The sequence below is a fragment of the Kogia breviceps genome, chromosome 14 (genome assembly GCF_026419965.1).
Source record: "Kogia breviceps isolate mKogBre1 chromosome 14, mKogBre1 haplotype 1, whole genome shotgun sequence".
NCBI lineage: Eukaryota > Metazoa > Chordata > Mammalia > Artiodactyla > Physeteridae > Kogia > Kogia breviceps.
In genome coordinates, this window is record NC_081323.1 from 12,480,548 (window position 1) to 12,498,333 (window position 17,786).

The 17,786-nt window shown below is 47.7% G+C and overlaps 2 long non-coding RNA genes across 12 annotated transcripts in view; one reads left to right on the forward strand and one right to left on the reverse strand.

The window, feature by feature from the left end:
* Positions 1-4,548: 4,548 nt before the first annotated feature.
* LOC136792500 (uncharacterized) lies at positions 4,549-8,200 on the reverse strand. The gene is made up of 2 exons (XR_010836376.1): positions 8,143-8,200; positions 4,549-4,908 (listed from the first exon to the last, which is right to left on the reverse strand). It is a non-coding gene; the product is annotated as an uncharacterized lncRNA (long non-coding RNA).
* LOC136792499 (uncharacterized) overlaps positions 4,741-17,786 on the forward strand; it is an 86,481-nt gene continuing 73,435 nt past the window's right edge. For 9 of the 11 annotated variants that reach the window (XR_010836368.1, XR_010836367.1, XR_010836366.1 and 6 more), the window contains exons 1-2: positions 4,759-4,953; positions 10,128-10,193. This is a non-coding gene — a long non-coding RNA (uncharacterized lncRNA). Of the gene's footprint in view, positions 4,954-10,127; positions 10,194-17,786 lie in introns of all 11 variants that reach the window. The other 2 variants (XR_010836372.1, XR_010836375.1) reach the window with 2 other exon arrangements.

Here is a 17,786-nt window from a genome sequence, read left to right on the forward strand (position 1 = left end):
AGTCTATAACTTTAGCCCTGCATTAGTACTTCCAACTAAGTCAACTGAGACTTAACTCTTCACTCAACTTCTTTCAGATGAGCAAACCATTCCTTTATATACCAGAGTCAAAATTTGATCACATTTCCTAATTGCCTCCCTTTGTCCACCATGTCCACGCAAACACTTAGTCCTGTTACTCTTCATGGGCCCCTTCTTCCTAAAATAAATAAATAAAAATGATGTTTTATGACTATATTAGTATAAAGATGAATATATTCCAGAATGGATTATATTCATTTTTTTTCTTCATGGTTTTCAAAGAAATTAGAATATTTTTATGGACTTTCAGGAGTATCATGAGCTCTAGGCACTGTTCGCACTCTGCCTTGTTCATCTCTCCACTGGCCTATGGCATAGCTGACTTTTCATCTGCAGCCCATCCCAAACACGCTGGCAGAGCAATCCTTCAGCAGTGGTCACCTGATGTAGGTGCCCATCAAGCGTCCATCCCTCCTCTGTCTTCTGGAGACAGTGACTCGAGTTTCCTTTGGAGAATCTGCCCTTCGCACTCTCAGGCTGATTCTACTCTGGCTCCAGGGACGGGCATGTGACCAAGGTCAGCCAGTCAGAGTACTGCATTCCTGCAGCCTCAGTGATTAGCTCAGGAGGTGGAGCTCCTGGAACCAGTTGGAAAGAGGCACTCTGTTTCCTTCAGGGTACTGAGAGGGTATGAGGGAGGCGGGGGGCTTCCTGTGGCGCTACTCAGAGTGGGCTTGTGGGAAATAAAGTTAATAGAAAGGAAGGTAGAGCCAAAAGGAGTAAGAGAGAGAGAGTGAAAGAGAGGGAGAGGGAGGAGGAGAAGAAAAAGAAAAACAAGAAGGAATAGGAGAAGGAAGAGGAAGAAGAGAGAGAAGAGGAGGAAGACCAGGTCTGATGGTATCATTGGAACCCCTGGATCCATCCATGCCTGAAGCAGTACAATTCTTGGACTCTTCAGTTCCATAAGCCAAAAATCTACCCCTTTTGCCATACTTCCTAACAAATACCTCCTCACACCCCAGCTGCCCCTTCATTTAGACTCTGCTCTGACTGCACAGGTTGACAGGATCAAGCCCCAACTTTCCATCTTGGCACTCCAGCTCCTCACAGCCAGGCCCATCTTCCTTCACCTCTGACAGAGCTTAAAAAAATCAAGCGAGAAAGAAACCACCCAGATGTCCTCCATAGGTGAATGTTTAAACAAACTCTAGCAGATCCATGTCACAGAACATGGAATACAACTGACCGGTAAAACAGAGTGAATTATTGATATGTGCCACTGCCCCCATGGATCTCAAGGGCATTATACTGAATGAAAAAGACAATTGTAAAAGGTTACAAACTGTGAGGTTGCATTACATGGCACTCTTGAAATGACAAAACTATAGAAACAGAATAGATTAGTGGTTGCCAGATGATAGAGATGGGAGTGGGGTTTTGAGTGGAGTGGGAATGAATATAAAGGGGCAGTAGAAGGGATTTCCTTTGTCACGAAGTGACCGTCCTATATCTTGATGGCTGTCGTGGTTACATGAACCTGTATGTGCAATAAAATTGCATAGGACTATATGCACATGCACACACACACACACACACACACACACAAATGAGTGAACATAAATAATGATGAAACTGCATAAGATTTGTAGTCTAGTTAACAGTTGTGTATCAAGGTCAATTTCCTGACTCTGCTATAGAATTACAACTATATAAAATGTCACCATGGGGGAAGATGGGGGAAGGGTACACAGGACTCAATGTAATATTATTTGCAGCTTCCTGTGAATCTATAATTATTTCAAAATTAAAAATTAAAAAATTCCAACGAAATATGGCTATTTCCCATTCCTCAAGCATTCCCATCCCTTTCTGAGATCCTTGTCCCTATTCATGTGTTTATACCTCCTGGGAAACCCTTACTACCCCCCTTGTATGCTTTCCCAAAAAAGGCCGTTTAACTTTGTGGTTCAAAGTATGGGCATTGTTTTGGGTGACAACAGTCCTAGGTTTTCTGGGGCTCAAGGGGTTTCCAGGATGTGGGACTTTCAGTTTTCAAGATGGGACAGTTCTGGGCAAACTGGGACAAGTTGATCACCCTAGCTTTAGATAAGTCATGTGAACCTGGGTTTAAGTCCAAACTCTGCTGCTTAAGAGCTGTGTCACCTTGTGAAAAGTGCTAGACTTCTCTGTTCTTCTGTTCCCTTATTTGTAAAATGGAAATAATAATGAGACTCGGCAGAATGGGGTCGTCCTGAGGAGTCAAGGAAATCACACATGTGAACGCTGACACGGCACCTGGCATGTAGTATGTGCTCATTAAATCAGAAGACTTCGTTGCTATTTGGCTACCCAGCAGACCATCCCTCTGTCCCCCACAGAGCGCCCCCAGTGCCCCGGCTCTGCTGAATTCTCGGGGTGCAGAGACTCCACGCTGTGCCTCCATCTCCATCAATAGTTAAAACAATGAACATACGAACTGGGACTTAATAAAACATATTGATTACACAAATTTATTTTATGTAATAAAACATATACACAGCACTTTAAAATACAACTCTCTCTGGCCCATAAATTTGACCTACAACTTGCACATGAGCTGGAGCAGACATCAAATGTTTCATTAACACTTCTTTGTCCTCTTAGAATTCAGAAGAAGGTCTGGTGACACCTGTCACTTTCTGCTGGGCGATTCAGTTCCCTGTAGGCAGTCTGTCGCCCCTGTCTTTGATCTGCGTTTCTGGAATTTGGCGTTTATCCCAGGCTCCTCTCCAGTCAACCCAAGGGGCTTTCCATCTGCTCAGGACTCAGGGGATTCACCCTTCGATAAAATTTTTTGGAGCACTTGCTGGTTTTCTTACCCACCCCATTCAGCAGACCAGAATGTAGCTCCACCAGGCAGGGTTTTAATCTGTCTTGTTTATTGCTGTATCCCCAGGGCCTAGAATGTGGCTGGCGCACAAAAGACGTTCCAACAGATTTTTGTGGACTGAATGAATGTGAAAGAGATAAAAAGCAGTGACATTAGCCTGCACGGGGTGGGGTGGGAGAGTCACATTTGAGCTGAGATATGCACAGTAAGAAAGGGCCAACAGGAAAAGATGTGGGTAAACAGCAGGTGCAAGGGGCCTGGGGTAGGATTGAGCTTAGTGAGTTGGAAGAACAATAAAGAGGTCGGTGTGGCTGCAGTGGACTGAGCCAGGGGAGACCAGAGGGAGATGAGTCTGAGAGATGGTCAGACCATGCAGGGCCTTGGAGGCCAGGAGCTGGAGTTTAGATTTTATGGGGAGCCATTGAAGGTTTCAGAGCAGAGGGTGACATGATTTAATTTAGATTTCTAAACCTCGCCGTGACTGCAATATGTGTTGAACGACTGGGGGTTTGGATTAAAGGGAGCTGGGTGGAAGCCAGGAAACCAGGGAGGAGGCTGTTATAATTATCCAGGAAGAAAAAAAATTATACAGGAAGGCCATGATGGATGATGGGGCTCAACCCAGGGAGGCAGTGGCCATGGAGAAACGTGGGCGGACAGAGGACATGCTTTGGAGATAGACTCAGCATTCCAGCTTGGCTGAGCTGAAATTTGGGAACAGTGAGGTGTGGCTTTGCCTGGAAATTCTCTTGATTCCTGGAAATATTCACCTCAGGACCTCGTGGGATGGAGAGGGGATGAGATGTAATTTTAATAGCACCCTCAAATCCCCACTTCCTCCAAGAGGCTCCAGGGATCTTAATTCCTGGGCTTCCCTGCTGGGCTTCATGCTTCTAAGGTTGTTCTTTATTCCGAGTTTGCACAAAGCTCATGTTTATTTTTGCTAATTGATATAAATGACTTGTCTTCACTGTCATACTTCAGTGCTGTTCACTTTCATATTAATTGGTTTGGAGGAGGAAAATTAAGTGCTTCAGTTTGCCATCTTTCCAGATGACAAAATGGGAAAAAAGAAAATTACTCGGCCAAAAGAGAGGAGCTGTGAGTACCTGAAATTCCCTTTGGAGGAGGAAGCAGTGGCTGCCTTGGGGAAGGGTCTGGACTCTTGAAGAGAGCAACCTGGGGGCAGAGGAGGGATGGTGGGGATGAGGTCAATGTCTGCAGCACCTCCAGCAGCCCTTCTTATATATGAAGTGCTTAAAATAGACAAAGTGCTTTCCAAGGACTGGGTCTCATTTAACCACACACAATGATACCTGCAAGGTATCATTGCCCCACCTCCTGGGTCAGATAAAAAGGTTTCCAGCAGATGTCAGTGATATAAAATCCAGTGCCAACAGATGTGAGCAAAAAGGGAATGGATGATTGAGCTCATAGAACTGAAAAGGCCCGAGGATAGTTCTGGCCTCAGGTAGCGCTGGATCCAAGGGCTCTAGTCAGTTTCACCCTTCCTCTTCCCTCGCTGCGTGAAGAAGCCCCCACCAGTGCAGCAACCCTAGAAGGAAGATGTTCTCTTCCTTCCACCCTCCTGAGTCCATTCCGAACAAGGGTCCTCCTACCCCGTGTTGTTTGAGCCGACAGAAGGAGACAGAGTTCAGTTCAGAAGCAAAGGAAACCTTTATTCTTTGATTCAAGAATGGAGAGGTGCCAGCTCCCGCTCCAGAGCACACACTCTCCCCCAACCTCCCATAGGCCGTGGGCGGGCCTGCCTTATAGGGTTTCCTCAGTGGGGCGGGGAGGGGCAGAGTTTTCCCAGGGCGGGCGCAGGCGCAGGCGCAGCTGTGTTGTTCACGCTCCAGATCGCAGGGCTCTGCAGAGCGTGTCTGCACACAGCCTGCCGCCGCCATCTTAGACTGAGCGACACGGCGCACCGTCCGGGGCTGAGGTTCCCGCACAGCCTTTTCCCACCAGCAGCTCTGGTCTGAAGGGCCGGGCGCGAGCCCTCTGCATGCGGCACCCTGTAAACAAGCAAAACCAGACGAATCACACAGGAAAAGAAAAAGGTTAGATTTTATTTTGTTTCTCCAGATTTTTATTTCCCAGGAATTTTTAATGGGCTCTGCCAGTAACAGTGGCACCTGCGGAGATCTCAGGACTCATCTGATTGGAGCAACCAGGTCACATGCCCATCTCTGACCCAAACACTAGGGTCAAGGTGGTAGGATTACCTCACGGCCAGGGCTACCCCTTGAGGTGCCTTGGTGTCAGGAAATATGCCCCTTTCTCCTGGGAGAAGCAGCCCTGTGCCAGGACACTGGCTTGGCGGTGGGGGGTGGGGGGCTGGGATTTCAGCCCCTTGTGCGGGTACCACCTGCCCAGGTGTAGCCAACGGTCCTGGATATGCCAATTGCCAGGCCTGGGTCATGGACCCGCATGCAGTGGGTGTGGGGCTCGCCCCCTCATAGCTCGTGAGCCAAGAGTGCAGGACAGAGATTCCCCAAAGGACAATTGGGGTGCTGTGCCCAGAAGGGAGAGTTCATTCCTCCTGTGAACATATTTCTATAAAGCTCCCACTATGTGCCAGGGCTGTGCAGTGAAGACCGTGGATGGAGATCTGCCCTCGTGGAACTTCCAGCCTAGTTTTGGGGAAGAGACAAAACATGTAATCATGACTGCAGAGCTGGTCATGTAATTTACCAGTTACATGTATCAGTTACATGTAATCATGCGTTAATTACATGATTTATTGATTGATTACATGTAATCATGACCACAGAGCTGTGGAGAAAGAAAGCGGGACAGAGGACGGTGGCAGCGTCAGAGGGGGCAGCCATCCATTTTTCAAGCGGGCACGTGTCCCGTGTACCTCTCCTCCCTCACCCCACTCAGATTCTGCTCTCCGGGAAGCCTCCTCTGATTCTCTTTGTCCAGAGCCACCCGACTGGGCCTGGTGGAGGCAACTGGGCAGGACCCGTGTGGTCCATGGAAAGAGGGCTGTGAGCGGGGTGCTCAACTCCCCATGGTCCCCCGAGCCCGGGGCCATCCTGGGGTGGGGGAGGGAACGCAGCCCTGCTCCAGCCGCATGCCTGGTCCCAGATACCCAGGACACAGCCTTCCTGAAGCAGCTCCCTTCTGAGGGTCTGCTTGGACCCACCACTTAGATGTCCCCAGGGCAGACTCTGGGTTCTAGTAGTTGGGATTCTTCTGGTTGCCAGTGGCAGAACTCGATCCAAACAGGCTTAAGTGAAAAAAGAAAATTTACTGTCTCAGGTAATAAAAGTCAGGCGTATTGGGCTTTTGACCCAGCTGGATCCAGGGACTCCAACAATTCAGTCATGACTCAGTCTCTCCCCGTGTCTGGGCTCTGCTTTCCTCTGGGTTGGCTTCACTCTCAAGCAGGTTGTCTCCATGGAGTGACCAAGGTGACCGTCAGCGGCTCCCAGCTTCCGTCCCACCAGCCCAGCAGCCCCATCGCACAGAGAGAGTCTCTTCCCACCAGATCCAGCAAAAGCCCCAGGGCAGGCCCTCATTGGCCCGTTTTGGGTCACACGTCCATCCCACAGCCAATCCAAGTGTCCAAGAGGCTGGATGGGTCTGCTTGGCCACTCCTAGGTCGCACGCTTACCCCAGTGTTGGGGTTTGGGGTCAGCCCTGCCCAGTTCACACAGTGGCTCAGTGTGAGGGGGGCCTGGTCCACAGAGGGAAATCAAAGGCGGACAGGGATGGACACTTAAACACAGAAATCATGGATGTCACTGAGGTTCCTTATCTCAGAGCAGGAGAGTGAGTCTGAGAGGTGGGACATGCCTCAGCCAAGGTCAAGATGCTCCAACCATCCAGAGGAGGGTTTTCAGCTTAGGATTTCACATGCAGTGGTGCCTGGGGGAGCGACATCCTCATTCATTTCCATCCATGACACCTGTGAAGTTCCCAGGAGGCCCGGGGTCTTGGGTGGAGACCTCGCTCCAGAACCGCACCTCTTGTCTCACGAGGGCAAGCCTCCTGTGCACACCCTGAAAAGCAACCTGTGACATATGAGCAACCCCAGGAAGCCGCCCTCCTCCCCAGGGGCTGCTGACACCCCACCAGTGCTCTACCCCCAGCTTGGAGAACACAAATGAGCAGCATCTAACGCAGGCTCATCCGTCAGGCTGCCTTTCTCCTCCCTGCAGGGACACAGTGGGAGGAGGAGGAGAAGCTGCAGGGCCGGGAGTGTGGGGAGGGGGGTGGAGATGAGGGAAGCGGGGATGTCGGCTTCCGTCAGAGCTCCTCCAGGGCCCTGAGATCCCTCCATCACACCTGGGTGCAAATCCACACCTTGTTCCCAAATGAGCGTGCCTGCCTGAGCACACACCCTCAGGGACCCTGTGGATACACACGTGTGAGCACATATCCACCTTTGTACAAAGCCTGTCTACAGCACATGCATGTGTTTGCACACATGTATACTCCCATGTATGCACGCATCCATGGAGCCGTGCATGTGCACACACACAAAGCATTTTCCCAACGTCTCATACACACATGTGGACACGCTGCCTGTAACAGTTGTATGCATAGCGCCCTACTGTGTGCATACACCCTTACATATAAGGAGTTGAATCACTGATTCTGAGGCCAGACTATCTGGGTACAGATCCCAGCACCAAACTGTGTGACTTGGCTCAGCGATTTAACCCCTCTGTGCCTCGGTTTCTTAAAACTAAGAACCTGTCTCAGATAAAGCTGTTGTGAGGATCACATGAGTCAATACATGGAAAGTACTTAGAAGAATGTCTGGCAAACAGTGGACACTTTATAGACATCAGTCATAATCACAATCCCATGTACAGGTCCACACATTCACTTCTACACATGCACCCCCTGCAAGCACCTACCTGCATGCACCTGCACTTACCCCACTTGAACCAATACCAGCCTTGGCGGCACACACAGGGAGATGCATGTTCATATGTGCACAAACATAGCAAGCCCAGGCTGCAAACTTGCACATGACTCCTGCAACTCAGCATCCACACGCATACCACGTGCACCATACATGTGTTCACATGCATACATATACCCATGCCCACCATACGTACATGCACCTCCATGCATACATGCACACCGTAATCTGTGTCCCCCATGCACACATGTACTCATGAACACCATACGCCCCATGCACGCCACATCCCTCCTCTCCCCGTCAGGGCCAGTTCCTCCATCCCCTTCCTCTTGGACTCAACATGATGCCCTGCAGGTCTGAGTCTCACCAGGAGCTCCAGGCAGAGGGAGATCTTCATCTCTGAAAACGTCAGGTGTGTGTATCCCATGACCTAGCTAGTCCGCCCTGAGTCATAGTTTGTCCTTGCGAACGTTGCGCCCACATGGACGTGCAGCTATGTCTGAGGATGCTCACTGCAGCAGTGCTCGTAATAGCAAAAAATTGCAGTTGACCTAAATGTCCCTCAGCAGAAGAACAGCGAAATAAATATGATTTTCTCCAAACTAAAGAATACAGAGATTGAACAGAATTTTTAGATCTTTATTACTGTCATGGAAACATCTTCAAGACACGGTGTTCAGATGTAAAATAGATAGCTCGTGGGAAGCAGCCACATAGCACAGGGAGATCAGCTCAGTGCTTTGTGACCACCTAGAGGGGTGGGATAGAGAGGGTGGGAGGGAGACGCAAGAGGGAGGGGATATGGGGATATACGTATCCATATAGCTGATTCACTTTGTTATACAGCGGGAACTAACACAACATTGTAAAGCAATTATACCCCAATAAAGATGTTAAAACAAAAATTGAAAAAATTGAAAGACATGGTGTTGAGTGAAAGCGAGTTGAAGAGTAAAACAAGTTGAAGAATGATAACACAGTTTGATACCATTTGCATGAAATAAGATAAAATATTATGTTCTTTTTGTGGGCCCGTATTTATAGGAGAAAAATATATGAAAAATGATCTAGAAAGATGCATTTAACAGATCACAGAGGTTACTTCCAGGGAGGGGACCAAGGCTGGATAACAGAGACATTTGTCCTAAACAGTCAGCAGAATAACTGATAAGTAATAAGCGAATTTAGAAAGATCACAGGATAGAAGATCAATAGGAAAAAATCAATTTAAATTCTATATACCAGCAATGAACAGTTGGAAAATGAAATTTTAAAATGCCATTTGCAATAGCATCAGAAAATGTTAAAATGCCTTGGGATATATTTAACCAAATATACACAAGACCTGTGTTCTAAAAACTACAAACGGAAATTAAACACTGAAATAAATGGAAGGATATACCTAGCTCCTGGATTATTAACAGACTCAATATTATCGTTAAGGTGGCAGTTCTCCCCAAACTGATTTATAGATTTAATGGAATCCCAACTGAAATTCCGGGAGGCATTTTGAGAAACTGATGAGCTGATTATAAGGTTTAAATGAAAACACAAAGGACCTGGAATAGTGAAAAAAAAAAAAATTGAATATAACTAAGTTCGGGGAATTATACACTATGTGATTTCAAGACTTACTATAAAGCTACAATAATCAAGATAGGGTGGTATTGGTGTAAGGAAAGATGTAGAGATCAGTGGAACAGAAGAGACACTCCGCAAATACACCACTCATATATATTCAATTGGTGTGCAACAGGGGTGCCCAGGTAATTCAGTGTGGAGAAGAAAGTCTTTTTGACAAGTGGTTCCGAAATAAATGAATATTTATATGGGGAAAAATGAACTTCAACCACTAACTCGTACCATATAAAAATTAACTTCAAATGGATCATAGGCTTAAAGATAAGAGCTAAAACTCTAGAAGAAAACAGAGGAGGAAATCTTTGAGATATTGAGGAAAGCAAATATTTCTTAGACAGGACATACATAGTCATAACAATTACAAATAAAGATAAATTGGACTTCATAAAAATTAAAAACTTCTGCCCCCTCCCCCCAATATATCTGGGAAAGGACTTGCAGTGCAGAGGTTGGCAAAGGCTGAGTTTCTCTTCCTTCCTTTGCTCATGTCAGGCTACCCTCTCCTGCAACCACAACCCTCCCTAGGCTCCATATCAGCTGCCTCCTTTGAGTCTTCAGGCCTGGGGAGGTAACAGTTTCCTTCTGATGCGAATCCTCGGGGCCCTCACCATCCCTTCTCGGTTCCCTTAACCTGCAGTCACCTTGTCAACACTCACTCCGTCACACCCTGCTCAGTCTCCCTCTTGAGATTTGCCATCTGTTTCCTGCTAGGACCCAGCCTGGGACAGAGACTGTTGCGGCCGCTGGTATGAGGTCTGTCTGGAGATGCAGGCACAGGTAAGCCAGCAGAGGAAAGCTCAACTTCATACACGGTGGAGACAGAGCAAGGGTCAGAGGAAAGTTTGCCCGTGGGAGGATTGCCCCCTCCACCCCCAGCCCAGCTGGGGTTGATCCCTCAGGATAATAATACTGAGAAACCTCAGATAACTGGAACGGACAGAAACGGGGGTGTCCCCATGATGTGAGCTTCTGTAGGTCGCCCCTCTGTGCTCTGCACTATGTTGTCAGAAGAAGAATTTTCTACGTTTGTTTTGTGCCTTCAGTTTCAAGGGGAGGTCACCTAATCCTTGGACAATCACAGATGGACATCTCCCCATCCAGGGCTTACTACTCCTTGTCTAGGTTGACAGCTTGCTCTATAGGACAGTTTTTCTCTTTGTCTGACCTGTGGCTCACATGCTGCAGCTTGATGACTTCCTACTTGTTCAGCCTTTGAGAGAATTGAAATGAGCTTTTCCAAAGTGAATCAGACATTTCAATCCTTATGACAGTTTTTGACATGTCAAGACAACAGGATATTACATATTGGATATCGTTTTTTTCTTTCTTTCTATTCATGTTTTTAACATCCATGATGAATTCAGAACCAAACTCATACATTTTGGAAATGCTAGTTTAACTACACGTGTGTCTTGGCTGCAGGGCTCTTTAGAGCCTTTAACATGCTAATGTTCTAAACAGGAGGCTAGAGGGCGCAGCTCTTCCCTGACCCATTGACCCTGGAACCTTTCTATAGCAGAGCTTTACATGGTACTGACACCACAAGGAACATCCTTGGGAACAAACTGATAGAACCCAGCTCAGTTATTGCATAGATGGAGAACTGAGGCTTGGAAGGATGTGACTTGCAATACCGCACTGTGAGTTACTGTCACACTAGGGTTTGTAACCCCGCTTAACAACACTAAATAAAGCAATGGGAGAGTGGATTGAAAGTAGCAGATAATAACCATCAGTTCCTTCCCTTTTCTTGTCTTCTGCTTGCAGCCTTAGTTTTATCACCTGTCGAATGGGAGCACTAATGTTTTCCCTACAATATCTGTCATGACAGTTTTGGTTACAAGTGATGGAAAAACCGACTTCAAATGGCTTAAGCACAAAGGGAATTTATTGGGTTATATAAAGCTCAGCTTAATCCCGATACTGACAGTGTCGTCTGGACTCTTTTTATCTCCATAGTAGCTTTATGCTAAGGCAGGCCTTCCCCTGGAAGCATCAGGGATGATCCCCAGCAGCTCTGGGCTGATATCCTCCTAGCTTAGCTACCCCAGAAGATGGAGAGCACCTCTTTCCCAACATCACTGAAAAGTCCCAGGCTCACTTTATCTGGAGCAACTTGGGTCACATCCAGAGGCAGTCGCCAGAGTCTGGAGAATGGGGTGCTCTGGTTGGTCAGATTTTGATCACATGATAACATTGACCCAGCTCCCAAGAGTTGCTCACTGACAAGTGGGTTGCTTAGCAGCCAGCTCCTGTCTCTTTTCTGCCATTACAGGGCTGGCAAAATCCTGCCAGGGTCCTGATTATTGAATTTCAGCGCTCAGCATCTGTTTTTTAGCCATTGCATTTCCTTGGAGAAGAGGCAAGATGGCAGAGTGATTAAAATAGACTGTGAAATTCAATGAAGTATGGTTCAAATTCTGACCGTGTCTTTTACTCACTAGATTAAATTACTTAATGTCTATGTGCCTCCGTTCCCTTGCCTATAAAATGAAGTTAGTAATGCTGTGCACCTCTTGGGTTATGAGGGTTAAATAAAGTGATTCATATAGGTAGATGGCTTAGAGCCACGCCTCACCTACCGTGGGGGACAGAGCTCCGTAAAAGTGAGCTAAATGTTAGCTACTTATTGGAGGGGGCAGGAGTCGTGGTAACCACCGGACCTGCCTTATCATGTCCACTCTACCCCTCTGTCTCCCAGGGACCACCCTGCAGCCAGGGGGAATTTCAGTCCATGTTATCTCTCTCTCCACTAAAAACCCTTAGTGACCGGGTCAAGTACAGTGCTTGGCGCATAGTAGGTGCTCAATGAATATTTGTTGAATGCAGAATCCGGGGCACCTGAGGCAGAATCAACCTTTTGCCTGCTGTTCACAAGTAATGATGAAGTAGTTTGTGTGGAGAACGTGTCCTCTGTGGGTCTCCAGAGACTACTGCAGAAGCAAAAAGAGCAAAAGCTGGCTGCCCATTCACCTGTGAGACCCGTCTCCTGAGCACAGGGGAAGCCGCCACCTGGTGAATAATTCACCTGCTCCAGTCAGCAGCTCCAAATGCTGTGTTGGCAAAAAGCAAGCAGCCTGCAGAACCGTTTCTTATTTTTACCAGATGTACAACCAGGGTCTTGGGCGCTTACGTTCCCGTCCTACTCATTTCAGAGGCAATTAGCTGTTGGGTACTTTTGCCTGTAAGCTCCTCTGCACACTACTTGTTAGATGCACTCATCTCTGTCCAAATAGGCCAGTGGAAGGTTGATGTCAATGCGCTGTTGAAGTACAATTTTAGCCGTCCTTTTAAACGACAGCGGCATCTATGCATAAGTAACACTGTGTTAAGCCTCCCCTCGGGGACCTGCTTCATTAAAACAGCTGTTAATGAAGAGGCTTTATTAACTAGCATCTTTTGCACAAAAACATATGATCGAAACCCTTTCTGCAGCCCCTCCCTGCCGCAGACAGACAGCCCAGAAGGGAGGTAAGCACCTGGAAGACATCGCCATGAAGGGCAAAAGAAGCCAGTTCTAAATATTTTGAGTGAAGCCAGGCCAGCCAACTAAAATTTGTTTTCTCCAGTGTTAACTTGGGGATGTGTGGAGAAAAACAGACCCAATTTCTTTTCATGACCAAACCTTCTTACCTCACTGGGCTGGGGGTGAGGTCACCCTGACACCTCTCTCTGGGACTTTAATGGGGTGGGGATGGGGCGTCCCCAGACCGATGGGACTTGAACTCCAGTACCCAGACACCAGGATGCCATCAACTCAGCGGCTTCCGAGCGGCACCCATTCCCACTCCACGTCAAGACTGTTGTTCTGGGCCATCTCTGTGCACTGCCTGTACTACTATTTAATATTCTTCTTTAACTTGACTTCTTTTAAATTAAACCTCAGCCCATGCAGTTATGGCTGTGAAATCATGGAGCTCATGTCCATGTTTTCTATTTTTTCCTAATATACATTGAAATGAATGCATTCCTTAAAAATAGATAATGTTTATGGACATGGTATGTAAAATTACCTTGTGTACTCCAGTGTCACCACAGGGCACCTACTTTTGGAAATGCTGAATTAACTCAGTATTCCCAAGGACTGGGTCCAAACAACCACTGTTTACTGGGATTTGGCATTTGCTAGACATTATGATGATTAAGACCTAATTTGACAGTCCAGAGACTTCTGTCCAAGAGACCTGCTTCTCCCGGGTAGCTGATGCCCGCAAGGCTACCTCCAGACCGATTCTGGACCTGGGGGACCCAGGAGGACTGTGAGTGATAGAGAACTAATGTGATGATGTCTTTAATATATAGACAAATAGTTTATGTGATGGCAGGAACGTTTTGGGTAAGTCAAGGGAGGGAGGTTGGGAGTAAGAATAATGAAGCTGGAGTTGGTAGACCCAGGGTCTTGACTTAAATCTGTGCGAACAGCTGTCATCTCTTGCCTGGACTGTTACGAGTCTCCTAATTGGTCTTCTGGCATCCACCCTACGCCTTCACCCTGTGTGTTCCACTTGACAGCCAGTGGTCCTTTTATACATTAAGTCAGATAATCATATTTTATTATGAAAAAATCCTGCACTGACTTCCACTCTTGCTTAGAATAGAGGCCAAAGTCTTCACCAAGGTCTGCAAGGCTCTATGTGATCTGACCACCCATTCTCTCTTCAACCCCAACTCCTATCACTCCCCTGCCTCACTCACTCAGCTCCAACCCCACTGGCCTCCTTGCTGTTCTTCAAACACATTGAAAATGCTCCTGCCTCAGGGCCTTTGCACATGTTCATCCCTCTGCCAGGACTTCTCTTCCCTCAGATGTTTGTATAGCTCATTCTCTTATTTCATTCTCTGCAGATGTAACCTCCTCAGAGGGGCTCTCCCATTATCTAATGGTCCCTTTATCTAAGAGGTCACCCTGTTACGCTCTGCCTTTCTCTCTTTATTTTTCTTTGTGTGTGTGTATTTCTGTATATATTTATTTATTTATTTATTTATTTTTGTGGTATGCAGGCCTCTCACTGTTGTGGCCTCTCCCGTTGCGGAGCACAGGCTCCGGACGCACAGGCTCAGCGGCCATGGCTCACGGGCCCAGCCGCTCCGCGGCATGTGGGATCTTCCCGGACCAGGGCACGAACCCGTATCCCCTGCATTGGCAGGCGGATTCTCAACCACTGCGCCACCAGGGAAGCCCTCTGTATATTTTTAGAGGATACATGTCACATTGAAAAGGATAGTGGCCTGGGGTGACAAGTTGAGAAGTGGGTGAAGAGGGAGTTGCTACTTTTGAATTTTAAAAATTACAATGATATTATTCATGTAATTAAGATCACTGGGCAAAGTAAAAAAGAAGAGAACTGTCTAGAAACAACCAAGTCTGGATAAGAACCAAGATGTCTGGGACTTCTCTGTTCCCTCCCTCCACCCCACCATCATCTCACACCTGAGGAAAGGACACTATAAATGGCATAATCTGAAATGTGTAGTGGAGACCCTGGAGCAAGAACCCACCTCTCTCTGCAGGTGAATACTAAACCACACAGTCCACAGGCCAGATCTGGGTTCCATGTCCCTGATTCATTCAGAGTTCACCAGGGGACCAAGCCAGGCCAAATGAGACTCAGTTTGGGGGCTTTTCCTGCCATAATGGGAATGAGTAACCATCGTCCCTATGGGATGGCTTGCTGTACAGGTGCCACCACATGGAGAGTTGGCCTGAGCGTGAAGCCATGAAGGGGAAAGTTGAGATCAGAGAGATGAGGACTCAGGAGATACAGCTTGAGCTCCTGGATCCAGCCATACCTGAAGCAAGATATATTTGAACTTTTAATTTTCGTGAGATGAACTTTTTGTTTGTTTGTTTGCTCAGTCTTGCTTGAGTTGAATTTCTGTCCCTTGTAACTGAGAAAATTCAGAGTGATGGGGAGGCAAAGGGAGAAGAATTCAAATGGTGACGTGTCAGATTCTCCAGAAGAGGCTATTCAAGTAGAGTAAGCCAGGCCCAGAAAGCCTCTTCTCTCTGAGTGGCTGAAGTGCCCCAACTATGTATGAGGCGTCCCTCTAAATCCTCACCACCTGCTTGAGGACATGTGAACCTGTTAGATGCCAGGCGTAGCGACCCTTGATAAAGTCATGTAGGTGGGCACATAGGAAGTTATGTTCTCTCTCTGTCCTTACTCCTGTCCCCAGGGAGTAAACAATGGCTCCTTGCTGTGCTTCACCTTCCCTGGAGTGGAGGCAGTCCTGGGAAAAGCAGACCCCGATCCAGGACCGCACCTGGATTCCTCACTCTGGAAATGACCTTTGTTAACTGTGGGCTCAGACTTGAGGGTGTGTCCTCAGAGTCCAGGACTTACCTGCCAGCACAGGTGGACTGTGAAAAGCTGTATGTCCTCAGGATACATTTGCTCTGCTTTTCTGACCTGGGCAAGGCTTTTCATGACGAGACTGACGTTTCACACTGTCATCTCTCAGATACTGAACCCCAGGCTGTTATAGAGGGGGAGACGGGCCGTGGTGATGCTGTGATCCACACTTCTCTAACTATAGGGTCAGAGAGGCTGAGGCCCAAGTGGGAAAATGTCTTGGCCGAGGCTGTAAAATTGCCCAGGGCAAAGTCCAGATGAACACCGAGCAGTCCTTGTCCTGCTTTCCCGAGAGACTCCTGCTTCGCTTAGTCACAGAAGCACCCCTGCCCTTGCAGGCTAGGCTCGTGGGCATCCCAGGAAAAGGGGCGCAGCGCACAGCATGTCAGCAAGCGTCCTTTTGTGCTCAGATGTCACTGGAATGCTGCAAAATCAAGAGGCCATAGATGGATGGCTGGTGCTGGTAGGACCCTGACCTGGATAATTCACTCCTCAAGGTAAAGGCCATACTTACCTGGGTGTCCCCCGGGGCCTGGGAAAGCCCTGTACCCAGAGAGGCTCACCACAGTGTGTCTGGATTGAATCAAGCCAGTAACACTTGGACAATGTCCATGGCTGCCACGCCTCCTTGACCAAAGGTCTCAGCATCCACGCTTTCCTCCCTTTCTTAACCTCCTGGTGACAAAAGCCTAAGGTCTCCAAATGTCACCCAAACATAAGGAGTTTTGTAATTGATTGGAAAATGTGGTAACAGTTACGGCTCTGATTGACCAAGAAGCTCATAGACTGGATCCTCTGAGCTTTCGATACTTCCAAGTGACAATTCAGGGAGGCGTGACCACTCCATGGAGGGAATGCAGAGACGTTCATGGTTCACAATCCCCAGACCGCCACCCCGCAAAAAGGAAACAGGACAAGTCCTTCTTCTTGCTGCTGTGTCTTGGAAGCAGTCCTCTCGACCAGACCCTAATTAGGATGGACGGCTGTTCTCCACCTTGGGACTAGAAGGGAGCCCGGGATTATCTCAGCCAAGAAATCTCCAGCCCAGAGAAATGTCAGAGGCACCACCTGGATGAACAGAAAAGAAATGATACGTTTTTCAGGAGCCCCTTTGCGCCTTGGCTGTAGCCGACGATGACACAGTGTGCTGGGCCTTGGGGGTGGGCAGCATTGATCTGCCTCTATTTGGCGGTTCAGAAGACTCGTCCCGCCCATCCCTCACCTTCTGTAAGGTACTCGGCCACCTGCCGGGGCCAGTTCAATCACTGGGGAGAAATCCCGGCTCCTTTGTAGAAGGAAAGACTTTCAGGCACTGATCTAAGCATGGAGAGTCACCAGGATGGGGGTCAAGAGATGCCACAGAATGTGAGGGACCCTAAGACCACCTCATCTACTCTCTGGAACTCATCTTCAGAAGTGCTTGCTCAAGGGTGCAAAGGAACTAGTGTAGAGACATTCCTAGCACTATTATTGGTAACAGTGAAAAATAACCTCTCAAATTGGAACAACCCAATATCCTCTACCAGGATACTGGTTAAATAGTGCAGTGGTTAAGAACATGAGCTCTGGGTTCAAATCTTAGCTTTACTACTTACTGGCTGTGTGACCTAGCACAAGTTTCTTAGCCTCACTGTGCGCCAGGGTCTGCATGTTTATAAAGGAGAGAAACCATATCAGGATGTTTTAAGACTTTCCTGGTTTTCTTTGCTCAGCTCTCCCCTCCGTCCCCACTGGTTTTCATCAAGAGTCACTGATGCAAAAGTACAATCAGAGCCTGACATTACGCTTATTGGAACCACAGATCCTACAGTAAATGTTTATCGCTTCCAAGAGAGAAGAGCTGGTGCTCGGTCAGCAACCTGGTGGTTCAGGTTAAAAGATGGGTGTTCTCCTTCTTCTCTTTGCCTCAGTTCCTACCTCCAGTCCCCCACATACAGATGGAGTCTGTACAGTGATGTTTCTCACCACCTCCACTGCACGCCCTGGTCCAGACTTCATTTGTTCTGGCCTGACAAAG